Below are 24,509 nucleotides of genomic sequence, written 5' to 3' on the forward strand. Positions count from 1 at the left end.
AGAAAAATAATATGTGTCAATATGGCTTTTTTGTCTGGACATACTGGCACACACACACACTTTTCTTGTTTGTGCTTTTGGTTCTGTAGCAAATTAAACAAAACACTGATCCTAGGCTGGGTCCACACAGAGCTGATTTACACTGATCCTAGGCTGGGTTCACACAGAGCTCATTTACACTGATCCTAGGCTGGGTTCACACAGAGCTGATTTACACTGATCCTAGGCTGGGTCCACACAGAGCTCATTTACACTGATCCTAGGCTGGGTCCACACAGAGCTGATTTACACTGATCCTAGGCTGGGTTCACACAGAGCTCATTTACACTGATCCTAGGCTGGGTTCACACAGAGCTGATTTACACTGATCCTAGGATGGGTTCACACAGAGCTCATTTACATTGATCCTAGGCTGGGTTCACACAGAGCTGATTTACACTGATCCTAGGCTGGGTTCACACAGAGCTCATTTACACTGATCCTAGGCTGGGTCCACACAGAGCTGATTTACACTGATCCTAGGCTGGGTCCACACAGAGCTGATTTACACTGATCCTAGGCTGGGTCCACACAGAGCTGATTTACACTGATTCTGTTGGCAGCCCTATTGGTGAAATCTGTTAAGTGTAAAGATCTTCATAAACCAAAGTAACACATTTCCCAACATCTAGTAAGGGATTCCACTATGCGTTTCAAAACGGCAATTTGAAACTGAACGTGGTACCCTGAAGTGCCCTGTGCAAATTCACCATCCTTATCAATTTTGTATTGTTTTTGGCACAGCACAAATATGCATAGCAAAACCATTAAGAAAAGATAGATTTGAACACTAAGACATGTTATTAGATTTATGTCACCGGTTATTATGACATTGCACAAGCTTGCATATTGTATAGCAAATGATAATTACACATCTAGAATTATACAAAAAGTATGTATTTACTTACGTAAAACGTTTTGAAAACTGTAAAAACGTTGTTGAAGCAAAACCAAGAGAACGAGTGGGCTAAACCAAGAGAACGAGTGGGCTAAACCAAGAGAACGAGTGGGCTAAACCAAGAGAACGAGCAGGCTATCCAGCTGCAGTCACTTGTCTCTGCTAATTGAGACAATGAAACTTGTATTCTGTGTCACGAATAGTTTCCACCCAGCAATTAGTAATCACTTCACACTAAATTAAAGTAAACTGACTGGATTACATTTAGCATAACTGTAGTTTAAATATAAATAAATATATTTCACTGGCTGTATCTAAATATATATATTAAGTCTATGCATCTTACCTAACTTTTTTTCTATTTTTTCATTGTGTCTGGTGAGTTGTAGTACAGTTATGTTTTATCGACACAAAGCTATTTTTGTTTTTGTTTTTACTGATTATGTGGGAGCAATGAGGAATATTCTCATGCTGTAAAATAAACAGAGAAGATTGGGGTACAAAACTACCCTGGGGTACTGGGTGGTGTCTCATTTACAGGATGACAGTATCCATGACAATTGTATTTAGTACTGTAGGATGTAGGTATATTACTAGTATCCAATTTTTTTGGTCGGTTTATCACTTCTCCTTATTAAGTTGTGTTGAAAATGGCCAGTCATTTAAGTTGTATATGCCAGTAAAGGCACCTGATATATGAAAATAAATGTTATTTAAGTATTGTGGTATCATTCTTTTACATTACTAAATTAAATCACAACGTATCATTACAGCACAGTGGAAAATAGGACCTACAAAGTTATAAGCATATCCCAAAACAATACACGCACATGCTGTAGACTTACTTATTCCCAAGTATACAATATTAAACAGTTTAAATTCTTATTTTTAATAATACATTCATAATAAATAATTATTTTGAATAATAATTTAAAATATACCATTACATGGTGAATATGACACTAACACTAATACATATTTTAAAATGTTCTCATTTTCTGTCTTAAATTCTCTATGTAATTATAAAATAATACACTATTAATGATGGTGATGCATTCATGAAAATGGCCAATTCCCCAATCCCTTGTAGCAGTAATAATGTCTGCCAGCACACCACAGAGACAGGTATGGGTCTACTTTACCAACAGGGCTGAATCACAATACATTGTTGCCGAACAGGTGCCTACAGGCAAGCTTAACCCCAAAAAAGTGGGTTTTAGTCTTTCTTTTTTTTTTTATTTAGTAGTTGCCAATTCGTTTTTTGTTGTGTGGGTGAGCCCTTCGGGGACTCTAGCACAAACCTTTGTCTTCTTGATTTACTTTCTTATATCTTTGACCTCTTATTTCGATTGAGTTGAAGTTATAGATGATAAATTAATGAACTAGTTATTTATTGCCCAATTATAAATGGAACCGTCCGCTTGCTCACATTTATCCCTTTCCCTGCCAAGTGTCACACCAGCAACACCACCACACATGCAGTATCTACTGGTTTAACAAAGTGTGATTAGTAGGTTAATCACGGATCAGGGAGATGTCACAAACTTCCCCATACCTGTAAGAACTGAAAACATGTACTGGAACACTCTTTGTACCCCCAGCTAACTTTAAATCTGCGTGGATAATGCATTTACACCATTTCAAAGAGGCACCAGGAGGAAGGTATATTTTTTATCGTAGGCGTCATTGCATTATCGTAGGCATTTAAAACAATTTATACTTGCACACTGTTACACTACAGTAGGACTAATTTCAGTCTACAGCAACAAGGCACTGAATTATGTATGTTGTAGTCAAATGTGAGGACATACTGTACAGATTACATAACACAATGCTATGTTTTAATAATTATGCCTTCAACAGCCTTCAAACACAGAGCAGCCAGGAGTCCAGACAGCACCTCTCAATGAGAGAGAAAGAAAAAACATTTAAATAAAAAGACACCTGGAGATCGACTCGAGGGACTAGACTAAATGTAATCTGACAGGAAGCATCTATGAAACGACAAATCACCTGGGCAGTCAAAGTTTTTTATGACTGAGTGAGTGAGAGTAACACAAATATAGACTTGAAAACTGTCACGATAGAACACCTTAATACAGTTCTACAGTAATTTTATGTCTGTCAGAAATAGCTCTGGTGAGCCATGTATATTAAGCAGTTACGTGGGGCTCAGAGCAGGCTTAAACAGACACTTAAATGAACCACCCCTGAGCTGTAACATTAATATACTGTCAAATACAGAGTTCAACTCTGCCAACAATGTGTCCACAGCATACATAAAAAACCCAAGAAGTCCTATTGTTATTAACTATGGTAGTGCGCCTTGGTGTCCCTGCTGTCCCAAAGGCAAAGATAGCAGGGAAACTTGGTAAAACCGCCTTGGAGACCCATCAGGAATGCCACCATATGTATCCACTTAGGCAGCTGGAACTAAACTGAACTTGTGGGCTTAAGGCCCCTGTATTTATACTACTATTTATATTACTGGAAAGTTCTAGAAGTTACTCCAAGTTTACTCAGCACTGAATCTATCTGGAATGTTCTGGAAAATAGGTAAATTTCAAAATATCACTGTCCTGGTCACAAAAGCAAAGTTTGTGGGGAATAATAGCCATTTTCTATATTTTTGAGGCATAAGCAATTAGGAAATAACACTTACTACCCAGGAACCAAAAAAAAAAAAAAAAAAATTGTTACACGGTGTTATCAGTGCAGCAATATTTCTGTTTTTTCTGTTTATACTGTATATTGGAAATGGATTCCGTAACTAATATGGCCTTTTTGACTAAATCAGCAACCGTTTAATGCAATAATAAAGGAGTTTGATTAACGCTGCCGTATAAAACAGAGACAAATGCCTTTCTGTCTATTTTTAAAAAGTAATTTCTTAAAATTGAATTTCCAGCACAAATATTTTACTTTAGGCAGACGCATCCTGTGTGTGAAGACTGTGTTTGTAACAGGGGTCACAGTGCAGTCAGGCATTCCCTTGCACCTCCACCCTTCCATTACAGTGTCCATTCACACAGAGCACTGGTGATGAGGGAACACACACTCAATCCTGGGGTCTGTGTGTGAATCATCACGCAGTGGACTATCTTAACCTCCTACAGGATGTATGGATCGCTTTATTGCACATCTCAGGGGCAGTCACATTAGTATTGTTTTTATTTTTGCATGTTTTCAAACAGAAATGACAACCATTGCAAAGTATTCATACTAGATAACTTCTATGGCACAAAATCTGGGTAGAATTCCTCGACATATGTTACCCATCTTATCCATCTTCAAGCAGTAGTTTTTGATCTCTTATTACAGATGTTATTTTTTTAATACTATATGCCAGTATTTCACTTACTGTTTCTCTTCACATTTGTATATCTGGGCTTTCTCCAGTTGCATGTTATTTGCTTGAATGCTGCAGTTCTTAATATTCTTTAAAGATAATTATCATGTTCACTATGGGTCTCTCCATACGCATCACCCAACACTATTAAGCTTGGTTCCAAATTAATATTTTATGGGCAATCTCATTTTAGCTCTCATTAATTATGAATTATTTATAAAATGCGTAAAGGATGCAAGAATAAACAATGAAAACTGACATAATGCAAATTAGAGACCTTTTAAAATATTATTAGTGTTACTTAAGTCATAATTGAACTGTATTATTGAACTTATTATTAATAACCACTGTTCATCAAGCTGTTTGGTTTATACCAGATTTTGAACTCAGTACATCGGCTTGCTTTAGCTTCCTCAATGCTATTCTGCAATATATCCACCAGCATGTATGAGTATATCAGGTACACAAAATGGAAGACGATGGTGCTGGATGCTGTACAGTATGTGCTTGCTCAGGCATTATAAAGCACTTTGTGAAATGCACTACTTTATATGAAAGTAAGTTTCCTTATCTTTACTCTCTTTCCCTCGTTGACATTGACGTTCTGTTTTTGAACACAGGACTGGAAAGCGCTTTACTGAGAGAAATGGGGATTGGGTACCCGAGTGCACAAACAGCAACATAACTGGCTGCCGAGAAAAGACGAACAAAGACGCCACTGCCCGATCTCCAAGCTTTTACAATTTCAGTGTTTTGTTATTAGGCAACAGAAACCCCTTTTACATACTAAGGTTATATACTATGTACTGTATCCTGCACATCAAACTTGAAGAAGGGACCACTATATCACACATGTGTAACAGGTGGCTACATTGTAGAAAATACATCTAGTAAAGAATACCAATCTCTGCCAATTTGGGAATCTCCCATAAGAAATAAAGAGTTGATTATTTTAAAACATGTTATTTAGTGGTACTGTACATCGAATGGAGCAAACCAAAGTATGACGGAGTATGGTACAGATCTACTGTTGTTGAGCAGATGGGCATCACCAGTAACAAAAACCCAGTGAGGTCCTGAATGCAAGCCTGCTGGGACCTTCAGACACGGGGTGGCTCTGAAACACAGAGAGCCATTCCCCTCCATCTGGTACTGAAGAGGTGCTCTCCACAACAATCCTCTTCACAGTGCTCAGAGGTCCGATTCATGAGATCTGCATCCTGTTCCACATCGCCAGAGGAAGTGCAAATAATGAGGCAAAATACAGAAAAGGATGCTATTAAACTTCATTAGCAGCTCTCTGATACTGGCACCGCATTAATGAAGCCAAGGATCACTGTAATCTATTTTTTTGTTATTCTGTGACTTTTTTAGGTTGATTCTAATATAGCTGTATCATGATTTTTGTAAATTTGTTTTTATACATTGTTGGTCTAGAATAATCTTGTTGATCAAATAACAATAATGTCATGACTATTACCTGTTGTTCACCCCCATTAGCTAAATAGGTCTCAGATGTACAGTTTTAAAATAAACATTTTCACTGTAAAACATGTTATCTGGCACTATTTTAAGTTAAAGGAAGCTCTCAGTTTTGTATGCCTTATTCTTGAATTATCTGTTACACTTGCACTTCCTGGGTCATTTTGCCTCCACAGCGTCTTCTGAAACAAAGCATGTTACTGTCTGAAAGCATGTCAGTCAATAGGGGAAGCAGCTAGTTAGTTAATGACAGAAAAGAAGACACTGAAGCGATGTTTCTGTAACCATCTTGTATCATGTTTTAAATAAAAAATACAAATTTACTATAATATTTGAGACTTATATAACAAATGGAATAAACATGGAGTTAATTGGTTAGCTACAATCCCTTTAGAAAAAACATGTATTCTTTTCCCCTTCATTTACATTCATTTGTGTGTTGAGCACTGCTAAAAAAAACCTGTCATAATTTGTATGTGTTACTGCTATCCAGAATACTGCAAAGGAGGATGCTAAAGCTACGTTTATATGGAAATTGTATTGTTCATGCCAACTGAGCACACAGTGCCACGACTGTGGAACAACAAAAATAATCTTTTAAAATCTTTTGATTACTCTTATGTTTGCAGAGTCTGTCTATTTGTGTTTATAACAGAATGAAAAAGAAAAGATGAATTATGTATGCACTTGTATTTCAAAGTGAAAAGGTTGCATAGTTTAAATTTTATAAAAAATATATATATATTTATATGCTTTCTGCTGCTTAATGTGGACAAAATGTACTGTTCCGAGTGCCCATTCAGAGTATACTGTTGCTTTATATGCACACATACATATGTGTGTAGAGTTCTGTGGAGTCTAGTGGTGTGATATATATATTTTTAAATGTATAATTAATAAAAATAGGTCCCTATTTTTTAGCAGAATGGGATTTATTCATTTTAATCTGCTGCCTTCAGTGGGTCTTACCTGTCCCTCTGGCCCAAGCTAAGATAGCAATCAAACACTTCACAAAGCTGGATTTTACCCAACTTCTTAATTAAAATGGTTGGCTATTTCTAAAACAGGTCAGAAAGCAGCCAGGGGCATAAAACCTGACAGCAAGAGTCTGTTTGCAATAAAAGTAAGAAGTTCTCTTGGCACACTGGAGTTTGTTGCCTACCACGGCAAGAACAGTTCCATTCAAAGAGAAACTGCAGCACAGCACCACCACCTACTGAAAACCGCTGGGTCATAAATAATATAGAGGGGATACATGAAGGTTCAAGAGGAGTAACACAAATATAATCATTGAGAGAGGGAGGACAGTGAGGTAAAGGTGATATTTTTCAAGTCTTGGAAACAGGCACTGTAGAAAGGTCTTGCTGTAAAATGTTAAGTTTCTTTGCACAATGTTATGTATTTCTCTGTTGGTAGGGTGATAAGTAAAGACGAGAGGAATCCTGTAATCTGCATGTTGTTTACTGTTATGAAAGAAAGCATCGTTTCTCTTTCTATTAGAAATGCGGGATGATCTCTTCAGCGATGATCTCTTTAGGAACAGAGAGACTTGGACCAGGCTGAGATCTCAGATTATAAGCACTACTTGAGATAATTAACCATTTATTAAGGTAATTTGGGATTTTGCCAAAGATAGCCATATAAACAATTATGTACCAGTGTGTCAATGTTCGTGAAAATAAAGTCAGACCATCACATCACATCAACATCACAATGATGAACAGAATAACCCAAATGGTTAGAAATCTCAATGGAGAATGATACAAATGACCCAACATTCTTAAGTAGTAGTAGATACTCTATAAATAATGTCACCATTGTCCTCAAAATGTACTCAAAATCTTTCTTTTTTTTTTTTTTTTTTTTAGAATATATTGATATATTTTGTAAAATACAAATTACTAACTAACCCAAGTATCTGTAATTATTTTCTGGTTCAATGCAGGAACCTTTCAGCATTTTTTTATTTAAAATGGAATATATAAAGAGATTTATTTTTTGTAAACACCATTGATTTAGTTTTTTTGGCGTTTAAGAAAAGTTTCAAATCAAAACAGTTTTTCTGTTTTGGTCTAATTCACTTTAAAGTCAGAAACAGAGCAAAACCTACCAACCATATGCAAAAGGTCCAGCAAAGCAGTCAGTGAAGATGCAGGTCTGAAAGATACAACAGTACATCATAGGCATACAATGAGATAACATGGTGCACCCCACTATCTGAATCCCAGTGAGTCCTGGGTGTGATCTAACTGGAACAAATAACATGGTGCACCCCACTACCTGAATCCCAGTGAGTCCTGGGTGTGATCTAACTGGAACAGAACCGCCAGTGATGCCATTGACAAAGCAACAAGTAAAGGTGACAGAGGGCAACCCTGTCTAGCTCCCCTTGGAAAGATGGAATGGGTTAGAAAGCTGTTTGTTAACTGTAGACAATTGTATTTCTATGTCTGTGGGGTGTTTTATTTATTTATTTATTATTAAATCACCCAATGTTTTCTCAACTATACTAATTTCCACAAGTCTTTGAGTCAGAAACCCTGGATCCATTGTGTCAAAACCTTTAAAAAGGACAATGAACACAGATGCACATTCTTCATTTTTATCCAAGGACAGGCTAATGCTGTATCATCCATAACCTTTAAGATTGCTGTCACTGTGCCATGATTAAATCTAAAACCAGACTGCATTTCACGGAGTGTTATCAGAATTGAAATAGTGATTTAACTGTACATTAACTAGGACCTTAACCAAAACAGACCCATTGGAAATAGGTCTGTAGTTATTCAAATCACAATCATCTCCACTAATGGTGTATCAAATTCATATTTCCATATTTGAGGCATTTGTCAAAATGGATGCATTAAATATAAACAAGAAAGGTTTCGCTATAATATCAGCAGCAACTTTTATTAAGTAAGGACCATAACTCCAAAATTAAATTGTGGAGGACAAACTGCATCTAATGGAATAGAATTATTGCACTATAAAGAACAATTTAAAGAGCTAGATTTATATTTGTTTATTAAATACAAACCCTGCCTTTGCAAAATATTGATTAAACAAGATCAGTATTTGTGCTTGTTAGATTTTCTTCAAAATGAATTTGTTTTGAAAAAGCTGATTATTTCCAATTAGCATTTTTATAGTTTTCCCAAACTTAGAAGGAATCTTCAAGTTTTCAGTGGTTTCAATTTGGTTATCTAATTAAAGAGCAATGTTTTCCAACAACAAAACGAAAAATATTGTTGAAAAAATGACCAAGTGTCTTCAACAGCTGGAATGAATGAGATCCTATCCCAGTCTACCATATAAAGATAATTCAGAATGCTTGTCCTATGGGTTCTTTCTTCTCCAGCTGTACAGAGGGGTGCTGCGGTGTGCCCCAAGTAACCTGGCTTTCACAATTTGACTGGCTGCAGTAAGTCTATGCCTTCAGAAAATAAGATGTACTGCAAGGTTTGTGTCCAATGTAACAAAATCCAGAGCGGCACATTTGTGACTGGGTCGTCTGCCTTTAAAATAGTTGGCTTTAAAGCACATGAAAAATCAAGTAATCATTATAACTGTGAAACTGGTGAAGGCAAAGACTGCCAAGCAAGGCACTTCAAAAGCATGACAATTACTACACACCATGAACACCTCTGTGATTTGAAAACTAAAAGTGCTTTTAGAACAGCTCATGACCTTGCAAAACAGCACGACCGTATTCTGATTTTGAATGGATGTGTGACCTGGATGAGGCAAAAGGATTAAATGTGGGGAAAACCTATAGAAATTCTAAACAGGCATAGGTGTGTATACACGCTATTGCGAGGACCCAGCATCCAGCCCAGTTAACCAGAATTTCAACTGCTAAATATTTGTCGGTTATCTGGAACGTTTCTACAGAAAGTTCCAATACTGAGGCAGTGATATGCTACGTAAAGTATACTGTCAACGGTATTGTCCATACAGACTTTATTAGGGTTCGTAATGCGAGGAAGGCAGATGCAGAAACCCAATCAATGTATCTGCATTAATGTTTCTTGTATCTGTTTTTTTTTTAATACAATACAATCTAAATTTATAAGTGTTCAGTTTTTTGGGAAAATAAAATGTAAGCTTAATATTTTAAGGACCCCAACAGCTGTTATTGATTCCGACTCAGGAACTTCACATCTGGAATTATAAGTTTACATCAGGACTAGCAAGTTTCAAAAGGTTCTAGTCCTTAGTACCACAATTGTGTTAGTTTCTAACCCTGGGTACAGACCTGGATCTTTCACAATTATCTTAAATTAAATTCATGCAGACCTGAGGTTTTACTTTTCAGTCCATGGCTTCACCGTGGCACGGCTCCCTCCCTTGTTAGTCTTTTCGATGGCAGTCTTTTGGTTCCTGCGTCAAATGCAAGGAATCTGTGAACTCTTTTCGATCTTGCTTTGACTTTTGAGGACAATTTCCATTCAATTACTAAGATTTATTTTTGGCACCTGTGAAATATAGCTGGGTTGAGGTCTATGCTATGTTATTACATCAGGGTCAGCTGTTAATACCCAAGCATTTACTGTCCATTTTGGAAATAAGGCTCCTTGCATTTATGTGCAGTGTGACAGGGTGGCTGAGCGGTGACGTCACGGCAGAAGCAGGAAGGACAACTGACACCAGATACTGCAGTTCAAAAAGGCTTGCGCCGTTTTAATTAAAAAATAAATAAAATATTTAAACAGAAAAACACTTTGCTCAAAGAGCGAAATAAAAGGTTCAAACAAAAACAAATCACAAACACAAAATATATAAACAAAGGTCAGGCTGGGCAAATAGCTGTCACTGATCCTTTTACCTTCACTTTCGTTTTAGTTTCATTTTTGTTTTCGCTCTTGCTCTCATCGCTCTCTCTCATACACTCCTCTAAAACACCCACCTGAGTTGGAGAGCTGCAGGCTTTTTATAACAGGTGACCATCTCCCGATTAGCAACAAATCAAATCACTTAATTAATTCGGGAGATGGCCACCTTCTGCACAAGTTTTAATTATGTTGTGGATGGGGCTACCCATCCACGCTAAACAAAATACAAAACAGTAAAACATACGGCGCTCGCCGACATAAATACAATAAATCATCAAAATAAACAAACACAAAATAACACAGGGGCGGAGGGGGAACCCTCGTTCTGAAAATAAAACAAACAAACACATATCAATAAGCAGGGCTTACTACCGCCCTGCTACATGCAGAAATCCCAGTCCATGTCTACTTGCAAACTCTGTAATACAACATCTGGCCCAAGATTCGGCTGCACATTACCAGAAACCATCAGTAGTAGAATAATCAATAATGTCTGTATATACTTGTCCAATTTAGTATGTTTTGATGATACAATATTTGTAGTGTCAATCTGTGTTTCCCGTGGTGAAGCAGTGAATGCAGTGGTATACAATCAATAAAGGAGAAACATGAGGTTTAAGATTTTGGGGTATTAACAGTTTGATAAATCATTAGTGAATCCCAATCGAGGTATTTATTTTGCAAAAAGCCACCTATCTCAGTTTCATGTTCAAGAAACCTGAGACCAAGACGTTCTAAGAAATGTTTGTGAACCAACCGCGTACAGCAGTAAAAGCATCAAGTAACCCAGATTCTCATATTAATATAGATGTCAAAGCCAGTCCCAAATAACAACCATCTGATTGTCCAATTTAAATATTTCAGTGCAATTTAAAATGACAATTTAATCCTACGAGTGTGATTTTACTGTGTACATTTCAATATTATCGTGTTTTTTTTCCACCCCCGACCTAATTCTCTATTAACGTGCACAATTTAATACTGTAATCCAGTTGTGCAAATTGAATGTAACAGTGTAAGAACAACACATTCACTATTATATATTAGCAATATATAATTATGCAATCCAGCAATTATAAGCTTTAAGACACCATCATCCACATTTTATAATGGGAAATATTCATGCCAAACTCATGATTAATAACCAGCTAATGAGTCTATACTATACTCTCAAAATAATGAATGTAGGAGAGATATATAATATTTGTCCATGCTCCTTGCTGTTTTTTAAAGAATTCAACTAAAACAAGTAAGAAAATAAGCCACAATGTTAAATTTCATAACACCACCATCTTGGAAACACTCCCAACACACAAGCAACCATGAAGCTGAGAATGGATGAGCTCGTTCTAGTAGAGAAGAGTGCCTTCTATTGAGCCACTAACTACACCTGCTGCAGCATATGCTTTACCCTGGGTGTGCACCACCCAGTTGTCAAGCCTCTGACCACTGAGCCATGCTGCACACTATTTGGTTTACCTCAAGATCCACTCCTCTCTATAGTCCCTTTCACACTGGCATGCTGCCATGTGGGTCAGCTATGCATTTTTACACTGCTTTTTGAAGAAGCAAGGTTGACCTATGTACACAGTGTGAGTATGCAATGCCCCGAAGCAGTAATGTTCACAGGACCACGCGTTCATCTGTTTTTAATGTGTCTCTGCACTGGACTGGTGTTCTGTGAAATCTAGCTGCAGCCAACCTCTCACAAATTGTTTGGAAGACGTGCTTGTTAAGGACGCTTTCATCCAAGCTTTTCTGGATTGAATCATTGTCCCAAATGCTGAGTAAAGCAAATGTTTCTTAGTCACTCCATGCCATCCCTGCTGCAATCTGGCTCGTGGTGTGTCTCAATCAATAAACCATGAATAAACAGAAATGGCTGGCAAGTTCCTTGAGGAAGTGAAACCTTCATGCTGATTGGCCATTTGTTACTTCCTCCGCTTATAAGTGCCCATCATGTATTTTGTCGACGCATATCCTGAGGTGAGTCACTGGCGACCCGGGTCGAGATAGGGTCATGGGATGGGATTGTGACCCGGCTAGCCAGAACCCAGGTCGGGGCTTGGGTAGGAGCGCCAGTGTGAAAGGGGCTTAAGTGACTTTGACCTACAATATTTATGTACGGTGTATTTCTTCCCCTCCAACTCCATCAATCAATCAGTCATACACTGTACATGGAATTATAACAATAAAATTATATAGTTTGGTTACACAGCATAATTAAACATCTAACTGTTATATTAACAGACATCACATCAATTCTGTGGAGCTGCTGCAGAGTTCAAGAGCCTTTCATTTGAACTGAATTACATAATGATTATTACACCATCTACTTAGGTCTTTGAACTGATCTACATAATAATTATTACACCATCTACTTAGGTCTTTGAACTGATCTACATAATAATTATTACACCATCTACTTAGGTCTTTGAACTGATCTACATAATGATTATTACACCATCTACTTAGGTCTTTGAACTGAATTACATAATGATTATTACACCATCTACTTAGGTCTTTGAACTGATCTACATAATGATTATTACACCATCTACTTATGTCTTTGAACTGATCTACATAGTGATTATTACACCATCTACTTAGGTCTTTGAACTGATCTACATAATATTAAACCATCTAAGGTCTTTGAACTGAATTACATAATGATTATTACACCATCTACTTAGGTCTTTGAACTGATCTACATAATGATTATTACACCATCTACTTAGGTCTTTGAACTGATCTACATAATAATTATTACACCATCTACTTAGGTCTTTGAACTGATCTACATAATATTAAACCATCTAAGGTCTTTGAACTGATCTACATAATGATTATTACACCATCTACTTAGGTCTTTGAACTGATCTACATAATAATTATTACACCATCTACTTAGGTCTTTGAACTGATCTACATAATATTACACCATCTACTTAGGTCTTTGAGATCTACATAATGATTATAACACCATCTACTTAGGTCTTTGAATTGAATTACATAATGATTATTACACCATCTACTTAGGTCTTTGAACTGAATTACATAACAATTATTACACCATCTACTTAGGTCTTTGAACTGAATTACATAATGATTATTACACCATCTACTTAGGTCTTTGAACTGATCTACATAATTGTTATTACACCATCTACTTAGGTCTTTGAACTGAATTACATAATGATTATTACACTATCTACTTAGGTCTTTGAACTGATCTACATAATGATTATTACACAGGTCTTTGAATGTCACGAGCCAAAGGCTAGGGCATTTAACATAATGAGAAGGGCCTTACCAGATGGTTAAGCCCTCTTACGAGGGTTATATTGTTATTAGAAAATTGATACGTTAAAAATGCTTTAACATTTAAAGTTTTTCTGTTCGTTTTTTTCGTTTTGCTAGTTTTTGTTGGTAATGAATACACACGTTTTCCTCCTTATTCCATGAGTAATAGGTTTGCTCAGAATTCCATCTGTGGTCTGGTAGCCTTCACTCAGGCTTCATTATCCCAGTGGTGGATGCTTTATGGGTATTTCAAATAATACCTCAATAGTAAAAAAAAAAAGCTTCTACTTACATGGAGCTGTTCTTCAGTTCAGGTACTTCGTACAGAAAAGCAAACATGGTTTGTGAACTGTTTCTAAAAAATATAGCTGACTTTTTTTACTTAGGATTTGTGTGCATGTTCGTGTATTTGTGTAAGTTTTAGTATTTAAGTCACTATTAGGTCTTAACATTTATTAACAAAATAAATAAAAAAAAAGTTTTAGTAATTAAAATATTTTGTTGTCTGTGTGTTAATGCTGATGGTGCTGTTTGTTCAGTAACTTTTTCATAGTGTGTGTTCATACAGTTTATTCAAATCCTCCTTCTGGCTTTTGTTAGAGTAGAGAGTAGTGTGCCTGTTACTCTGAAATAAACATGTTGAAATAGAGTTGCTGACAGTAATCAGACTTCATCCAGTTGTTTGATTTCTTCAACTCGTCATTCAAACCAGAGACTTGTTGTTATTGTGGTTACTGTATTGCCGCTGACAGCAAACACTTTTCTTGATTTTTTTGTTTTAACTTTATTTGCTTTACTAAATTTAAATAGATAGGACAGCAAAGAAGCAGAATAAGTCTACACTGACAGACAACATTCAGAGGGCGTGTACAAGAATAGAGATTTTCTTTCAACAAGCAGAAAAAAGTTAATTCACAAATACTGTATTTACATATTTTGGGGGGCATTGATTTGGAACAGTGATTAAACATATTATTATTTGTTTATTTAGCAGACGCCTTTATCCAAGGCAACTTACAGAGACTAGGGTGTGTGAACTATGCATCAGCTGTTGAGTCACTTACAATTACATCTCACCCGAAAGACGGAGCACAAGGAGGTTAAGTGACTTGCTCAGGGTCACACAATGAGTCAGTGATTGAGGTGGGATTTGAACCGGGGACCTCCTAGTTACAAGCCTGTTTCTTTAACACAGCCTCCTCTGCAGCAGCTCCCCCCAACCCAATGAGATTCACTCTGCCAGAGGATCCAGCTCATCGCTGCAGCCTAGTGGAGTCATTCCGCGCTCGAACCCTTATCATGTATTACTGTTCTTTGCTGCCTTTCCTTGTGATTATGAAAGATGAGGGAATTGTAGCTGACAGGTTCAAAGGCAGAAAGACCTCCTGTCTGTCATGGACGTTAACACACATTATTAATGCAGAGCACAGAGAAACCTATTCAAGTGTTTATCCCTAGCCAACATATTTTTTAATCTCACCTCTTACCTGAATAATCCTATGGGTTTCACATAGGAATGAGAGAAACCTCAGGACAATTGTACACTGGGGTTATAAATGTACTTATTATCTGATGTGGTAGCAACGCTTCTGTAGGTTAGGTTTGTCTGTAGAACATATTTAAAAACATGGCTTGAAGCTCACTAGGACAGTAATAACCACAGCTTATGTATCTGATAGCTCAAATGAAATGTCTCTTCAACAGGTTTGTGTTGTAATGGTTATATTTCTTTCTGCTTATTCACAAAATATAGGGTGCAGACAAACAGTACAGCCAGGTCTTCTATCCAGTTACTCTGACCACTGAACTATGTGGAAGCCTGCTCTGCCAAGGTAGACCAGCAGTACATTTAACCCGGGTCTCAGCTATCATGTGGTGGCTTGCTTTGTAGATAAGGGTCCTCGCAAAATAGCAGCAAAAAATACACTAATTCAACGGGACAATACACATGGGTAAAGAATGGATATGAAAAATAAACAAAAACACATTTCATTAGTGAAACACAGTAGTGTGGAATCTAACTACAATAACCCAAACTTACATTAGCTTCAAAATAAATAGTTTCTGAATGTGTTGTTATTTATACATGTTTACATAGGTAATTCACATCTGTAACATTCAGACACAGAAAATGAAATATTCTTATATGTTCCAGGATTACCCAACCAATGGCCCTATTTTAGATACAACAATGTACAGAGTACGCAGCATTCTGAATAAACCAAACGGTGTTGTTATAAATTGCAAAGTATCCGAGACACTGCATGTGCCTAAATAAGAAAAACAACAACAAAAAATTCACTTTCAAACATCTGACTCCAGTTGTTATCTATGAAGGAATTAAGATTAACTTGAAAATTTACAGTACATATCAAAGAACTATTGCCCTCTTACATCACTCAGCAGAATTGCCTTCTGACTTCACAAGTTTAATAGAACCTGTGGTTTGGGTATTATAATTTATTTCACAGAAAATGAATTAGGAAGGATGATGCTTATTCAGTTAAAGCTGAAACTACTTGTTATTTTCACCACAAATATAGACATACTGAAATGTGAATGTTACAGTTTCCTGCATATAGAATTCCAGCTGCGTGGCTGGTCTACAAAAACACTGCAACTAATAAAAACACATTGGTCAACAGCTGAATACCTGCCTAGCAACACACTACATCCAACATGGAGCAGACATCCAACATGGAGCAGAAAAAAACAAATCCAAACAGATGTAACTGACAGGCAGGAAAAATCTAACCAAATTAGCTGTAAGGTAAGCAAATCCTATACATGACAAGTGCAGTGAAACCCTTGCGCATGCTGGAGTAGTTTCAGCAGTTCATACCATTGATAGTATAAATGTTGTTGGACTACACACTCCCCAGAAATCACAAGGAAATGAGCAGTTTGTTAAATGTAAAAAACAGAAGCCACAGTGATCAAGAATGAAACTACTTGTGATGGGAGAAGGTAAAGATACCAGTCAATAAGAAAGCACTGACACTAACCATTAAAAAACAGCTCAGTAAAAAGCAACCCACAAGAGCACATTGAAAAACTCACACAGTAAAATAATCAACTGAATGCGTCTTCCTTCGTTGTTTTTAAAAAAGGAATACCTTCGGTCTGTGGACTACTCCACACTGAAACAGCAATTTTGTTAAAGGTTTGCAATGGAAAATCTCTGACAAGGTCTCTGTTTGATGGGTGAATAAATGCCCTGTGCACACCCTCAAGTGCACCCTGAGGAGTCATCTGTATACAAGCCTCAATACAATCTTGCTCAGCTACAGCCCCAAGAATACGGTGACTGTAATAAACATGACAAATATTTATGACAGCAGAACAGGTAATAGTGAGGGTTAGGAACAGACATCTAGATGTCAAAGAAACACAAAACAATGATATATTCAAATACACATGTAGTGGGTATAAAGTATGTCATACATGTACTCACATGCACATGGGGTGATAGTTGCACCATGAAGAAATTTAATCCACTTTGTATCCAAAGAGCTGTCTCAGATTTCAAAAATTCCTGGTTATTTAGAGAATAATAGTATTCTAATATTGTAGTGTCCCTTACAAAGCTTACCACAGTAAAATTGCACAGTAACTTTGCAGCCTTCCCATGCTTTTCCCATGGTTGTACCATGCTTTACAATACCTCTATGCTTTCACTGTGCTTATTTCATGTTGCTGCTCTTTTAGTATGGGAAACTTTCATAAGGGGTGTTAGGGAAAACATGTAGTAATTGTCTGTATGAGGCTGACACATGTGGTATAAAGTAGGTATTGCATGTTAAAGACTACACTAACTGCTTCGTTGGGCTGGACTGGGCTAGGAAGCACTAGGTACTGAGTTGCATACACTATGCACCCTGGATGTACATTTTGAACTCCAAGATTTTTTATACAAACATTTTGCAAGTCACAAAATATTATTGCAAGTGACAGGCTTTGATTCCACACTGGTTCAGACTTTCTCCCTCGCAGTTTGTGACAAGTATTTATACCAATAGATTGAGTAGCATCAAAAATGCCTCTGGCACTAATACTGTAGGAATGCAATAATTAATAGGTACCAAAGAGGCTGCAACAGGGAAATCTGTATTCAGGGATGAGTCTACACCAGGCTGTTAATGGAAAACTGTATTCAGGGATGATTCTGCACTGGGTTGTAACAGGAAATCTGTCTTCAGGGATGATTCTGCACTGTTACAGGGAATCCGTATTCAGGGATGATTCTGCACTGGGTTGTAACAGGGAATCTGTATTCAGGGATGATTCTGCACTGGGTTGTAACAGGGAATCTGTATTCAGGGATGATTTTGCACTGTTATAGGAAATCTGTATTCAGGGATGATTCTGCACTGGGTTGTAACAGGGAATCTGTATTCAGGGATGATTTTGCACTGTTATAGGAAATCTGTATTCAGGGATGATTCTGCACTGGGTTGTAACAGGGAATCTATATTCAGGGATGATTCTACACCAGGCTGTTAAAGGAAAACTGTATTCAGGGATGATTCTGCACTGTTACAGGAAATCTGTATTCAGGGATGATTCTGCAATGGGTTGTAACAGAGAATCTGTATTTAGGGATGATTCTGCACTGTTACAGGGAATCTGTCTTCAGAGATGATTCTGCACTGTAACAGGGAATCTGTATTCAGGGATGATTCTGCACTGGGTTGTAACAGGGAATCTGTATTCAGGGATGATTCTTCACTGGGTTGTAACAGGGAATCTGTCTTCAGGGATGATTCTGCACTGTAACAGGGAATCTGTATTCAGGGATGATTCTGCACTGGGTTGTAACAGGGAATCTGTATTCAGGGATGATTCTGCACTGGGTTGTAACAGGAAATTTGTCTTCAGGGATGATTCTGCACTGGGTTGTAACAGGGAATCTGTATTCAGGGATGATTCTGCACTGGGTTGTAACAGGGAACCTGTCTTCAGGGATGATTCTGCACTGTAACAGGGAATCTGTATTCAGCGATGATTCTGCACTGGGTTGTAATAGGGAATCTGTCTTCAGGAATGATTCTACACCAGGCTGTTAAAGGAAATCTGTCTTCAGGGATAATTCTGCATTGGGTTGTTACAGGGAATCTGTATTCACAGATGATTCTACACTGGGTTGTTACAGGGAATCTGTATTCAGGGACGATTCTGCACCTGCTTGTAACAGAAATAGGTATATTGTATTCACATTTTCTTGATTAAAAAATTAAGGCAATACGTTTTTTTTGGTTTTAAATCTATTAAATCTGCCGATTACCTTCTTTTGTTTCAAACCATGTTGTCTTTGGATTATATGGCAATATCATATAAAAATCAGAATTGTGTACAATAGTTAAATTAGTCAGGATTTGTGAAATTAATTAAAATGTTTTGCTTTGCTTTTGGACGTAAAATGTTAACAGTAATGAACAACCATAGTTCAGCTAGTAGTTACTCCTGTTAAAATATAGTATTTTTTATTATTACAGTATTACAATGCAAAGGGACACCTGATGCGGACGCGCGCATATTCTTTTCAGTTGTTAAAAACTCAAGTCCTTTCTATTTCTTTTTTATATAGTCGGAAGTGTTCTAATTTGAATGTACGTTGTGCCTTTTTGTTTTGTCCATTCAACTAGCATGGGGTATTGCCATTTAATCAGGGATTATTACTTACATTCACTTTAACAGAGAGACAGGTACATCCATATATGCTTAGGAAATCACTATAAGAGTCGACAGCATTGTAACCCTTTAAGGAGTTGACTGCTGTGGCCAGGGGATGGCGTATGTAAAATAATATACAACATGGTAAGGGATTTTACTGGTAAAGCAAATTTTTTTTTAAAAAAGTATAATAATAAATTGCCTGATAATTCTTTTGATGTTAAAAGGATTTATTGCAACTACTGAATGTATCTTAAAATTCCATACATTTTCCAAAAATGTGCATTTTATTTTTAAACATGATGTCTGGAACCATGCTTTGTTCAATAAATCTCTGTTTGTAAGCCATGCTTTTTAAATCGTTTTTAAATGTCTTCAGGGATGATTCTGCACTGTTACAGGGAATCCGTATTCAGGGATGATTCTGCACTGGGTTGTAACAGGGAATCTGTATTCAGGGATGATTCTGCACTGGGTTGTAACAGGGAATCTGTATTCAGGGATGATTCTGCACTGGGTTGTAACAGGGAATCTGTATTCAGGGATGATTTTGCACTGTTATAGGAAATCTGTATTCAGGGATGATTCTGCACTGGGTTGTAACAGGGAATCTATATTCAAGGATGATTCTACACCAGGCTGTTAAAGGAAAACTGTATTCAGGGATGATTCTGCACTGTTACAGGAAATCTGTATTCAGGGATGATTCTGCAATGGGTTGTAACAGAGAATCTGTATTTAGGGATGATTCTGCACTGTTACAGGGAATCTGTCTTCAGGGATGATTCTGCACTGTAACAGGGAATCTGTATTCAGGGATGATTCTGCACTGGGTTGTAACAGGGAATCTGTATTCAGGGATGATTCTTCACTGGGTTGTAACAGGGAATCTGTCTTCAGGGATGATTCTGCACTGTAACAGGGAATCTGTATTCAGGGATGATTCTGCACTGGGTTGTAACAGGGAATCTGTATTCAGGGATGATTCTGCACTGGGTTGTAACAGGAAATTTGTCTTCAGGGATGATTCTGCACTGGGTTGTAACAGGGAATCTGTATTCAGGGATGATTCTGCACTGGGTTGTAACAGGAAATTTGTCTTCAGGGATGATTCTGCACTGGGTTGTAACAGGGAATCTGTATTCAGGGATGATTCTGCACTGGGTTGTAACAGGGAACCTGTCTTCAGGGATGATTCTGCACTGTAATAGGGAATCTGTATTCAGCGATGATTCTGCACTGGGTTGTAATAGGGAATCTGTCTTCAGGAATGATTCTACACCAGGCTGTTAAAGGAAATCTGTCTTCAGGGATAATTCTGCATTGGGTTGTTACAGGGAATCTGTATTCACAGATGATTCTACACTGGGTTGTTACAGGGAATCTGTATTCAGGGACGATTCTGCACCTGCTTGTAACAGAAATAGGTATATTGTATTCACATTTTCTTGATTAAAAAATTAAGGCAATACGTTTTTTTTGGTTTTAAATCTATTAAATCTGCCGATTACCTTCTTTTGTTTCAAACCATGTTGTCTTTGGATTATATGGCAATATCATATAAAAATCAGAATTGTGTACAATAGTTAAATTAGTCAGGATTTGTGAAATTAATTAAAATGTTTTGCTTTGCTTTTGGACGTAAAATGTTAACAGTAATGAACAACCATAGTTCAGCTAGTAGTTACTCCTGTTAAAATATAGTATTTTTTATTATTACAGTATTACAATGCAAAGGGACACCTGATGCGGACGCGCGCATATTCTTTTCAGTTGTTAAAAACTCAAGTCCTTTCTATTTCTTTTTTATATAGTCGGAAGTGTTCTAATTTGAATGTACGTTGTGCCTTTTTGTTTTGTCCATTCAACTAGCATGGGGTATTGCCATTTAATCAGGGATTATTACTTACATTCACTTTAACAGAGAGACAGGTACATCCATATATGCTTAGGAAATCACTATAAGAGTCGACAGCATTGTAACCCTTTAAGGAGTTGACTGCTGTGGCCAGGGGATGGCGTATGTAAAATAATATACAACATGGTAAGGGATTTTACTGGTAAAGCAAATTTTTTTTTAAAAAAGTATAATAATAAATTGCCTGATAATTCTTTTGATGTTAAAAGGATTTATTGCAACTACTGAATGTATCTTAAAATTCCATACATTTTCCAAAAATGTGCATTTTATTTTTAAACATGATGTCTGGAACCATGCTTTGTTCAATAAATCTCTGTTTGTAAGCCATGCTTTTTAAATCGTTGGGATTTCACCTGGAGGGTGAAACTGCCGCCACCCCTTCACTGGCTTCTTTCCTATCAATAACCAATCATCTGCTTCCCCTATTGACTGGCATACTTTCAGCCACTAAAATGCTTTGACCCAGAAGACCAAGGAGATAAGGGAGTAACAGACTTCCTGGAAGGTGAGGCAAGCAAACTGAAAACTTAGTGTAGTACCGGATGTCTGTTTTAAAATGAAAATAAATATTGCTATAAAATGTATTTCTTTAAAAACTGTACATTGAAACCTATGTTGCTAATAGAAGTACAAAATGGGTATGATTTATGAAATTATTGTATTAGCTAGAATTATATCTAAATACCGCTGCCATTTAGGTGACAAAAATATGAAAAGGTACCAAGAATATGAAAAGGAACATCTTGAAAAGTGTTTTGTGTTTGTGTTATAAATGATGAAAAACAGGTATGGTCTAATAATAACATAAATGGCTGCCTTATAGCTCAATTTAATGCATATAAATGTATCCTATAGTGTTACTGCTGAACTGAATCTCAAATGATAAATTAAGTCCTGGGTACATACAGCTCCTAAAAGGCAGCCAACAGAGATGACTAACAGTGGTTCCTTGTCATGTCACAGCTGGTAAGTTTCTGAGAACATTACTATAGGTAATGTCAGTTAAACAGGACAGCCATTGTGTGTTTCTGAGTTTTTTCTCAAGGTTTTCTCTTTGCTTTATTCAGGTATGATGTTGCATTTATAGTCAAGTTTATCAGTAGCCTTATAAACGTTTTCCATAGTAAAAGAGTAGCAAAGTGTAATAAAGCACAGTGAAGGCAAGTAAAGCATAAGTAAGCATTGTAAAACCCAGAAAGTTATGGTAATGCATATTAAAAAAAACAAACCATGCTAAACTACAGCTGTGACCAAAAGTTTTGCATCACCTAGAAGTTTAGGATTGAGACAAAAAAAAACTATATGAACATAATTTAGATATTTTAATTTTCATGTAATCAAATAAACTACAAAATGATATAGCTACATAGGTCTTAAATGTGCTGTTTTGAAAGAAGCACATGTTATAGTTATTTTAATTTAAAAATAATGTATCTTGTACTACATTAGGGTTAAGAAAGTTCTTAGTTTTCATGCAACTCCTTACAGAAAAACTGTTACATCTGCACTTCCAAGGCTATTTCGCCTCAGCAGTGTCTTCTGGGTCAAAGCATTTAGACTGAAAGCGTGTCAGTCAATATGGTTGTGAAGGCGTTGTTGCCATGGTCTGGTTTTATTGCAGGTCTGAAGTTATATGAATAAATGTGGTAATTTATTAAAGCGGCCATCTTGTTGTAACACAATTATTTACAAGTAAAGCAAACAAAATAAACAATAATAGCAATGTGTATTGGTTGGTCAACTCAACAGGTTTTTATAACCCCATCACTATTCACACTGAGCCACAGGATAATCTACTATCCTCTCCCTCTATCTCTCTACATTTATTCTTACAGCCCCTACATGGCTCCTGCCCTGGACTGAACCATATTAACCTTTCTTTCAATTCGAAACACTGTACTGTACCGCCAAACAGCTCCAAAAACACTGTACTGTACCGCCAAACAGCTCCAAAAACACTGTACTGTACCGCCAAACAGCTCCAAAAACACTGTACTGTACCGCCAAACAGCTCCATCCCTGGCAACTCAGTAAGTATTATATTTATTTTTTGTCATTATTTTGAACAATATTTTAAGCAACATCATCAATCTCCCTGTCTTAAAACCAAATAGCAACAGAACACAATGTCATTTTTCTAGCAGGTGTGCACCCTTACTGTAAAATAAACACTGATTCCTAGCACTATAACAAAGTTTAAACTTGGCTGTATTTTCTTTTACAGGAGACAACACTCACCCGGGACAGAACCCGCCAATCACACCTACATGTAAGTGTTGTTTTTTTTTATATTCAATATATCTGCATTAACAAAGGATAATTGTCCACACAGTTCAGGTGGCAGCAGTCTAGTCCTGGACTAGTCCTCCATCACAATAGTAAATGAACAGGAATTACAGAACAATTCAGTACCATCAGCCAATCAGCTTCCAGCTCTAGCAGGTTTTATCAGACAGTAGATGCCCGCTGCTACATCACAGCATCAACTGTGAATCGGTGGGCACTCTTTTACCAATGCACTGGGAATAATTTAAATTACAGTTATAGCAGCACTGTTAAAATATAGAGTGCATTTTCTTTTATAAATTATTAGAAATGTCATGGACAAACCAGCATATTAGAAATGTCATGGACATTCCAGCATTCTAGTTGTTTTTTAGCTACCACATGATTATAAATAAATTGGTGTACTACCATATAGTTATGATCTAATTTTGAAATCAGAATGAACACTGAATTTTGTAATTTTTAATTGCTTTTTATAAGCGCAGTAACACACAATGCACCCAGTGTGTGTGTGTGCTAATTTCATAACTGCTGCACACCCTGTTGGGTGTTATTGCTTACAGATATTACTAATAAACAGTTGTTGATGATTTGATTGAATGTCAATTGTGGGAACAGATAAAACACTGATGTGAACACAAACACAGAATGCAGTGACAGAAAGAAGACAACGTCTGTATCGATTGACGGACACTGCCAGGAATACATTATGGAATGTATATCACT

At 36.8% G+C, this 24,509-nt stretch overlaps 1 protein-coding gene across 3 annotated transcripts in view; it reads right to left on the reverse strand.

Annotated features, from left to right (window-relative positions):
• LOC117431948 (leucine-rich repeat-containing protein 4C-like) overlaps nucleotides 1-24,509 on the reverse strand; it is a 575,203-nt gene that overhangs the window by 329,329 nt on the left and 221,365 nt on the right. For 2 of the 3 annotated variants that reach the window (XM_059002177.1, XM_059002178.1), the window contains exon 3: nucleotides 17,358-17,438. The exons of the other annotated variant lie outside the window; for it this stretch is intronic. The gene's annotated coding sequence lies outside the window, so the exon portion shown is untranslated. The remainder of the gene's footprint in view (nucleotides 1-17,357; nucleotides 17,439-24,509) is intronic. 3 annotated transcript variants of the gene reach the window in all.

Source organism: Acipenser ruthenus, chromosome 27 (assembly GCF_902713425.1).
Source record: "Acipenser ruthenus chromosome 27, fAciRut3.2 maternal haplotype, whole genome shotgun sequence".
Lineage (NCBI taxonomy): Eukaryota > Metazoa > Chordata > Actinopteri > Acipenseriformes > Acipenseridae > Acipenser > Acipenser ruthenus.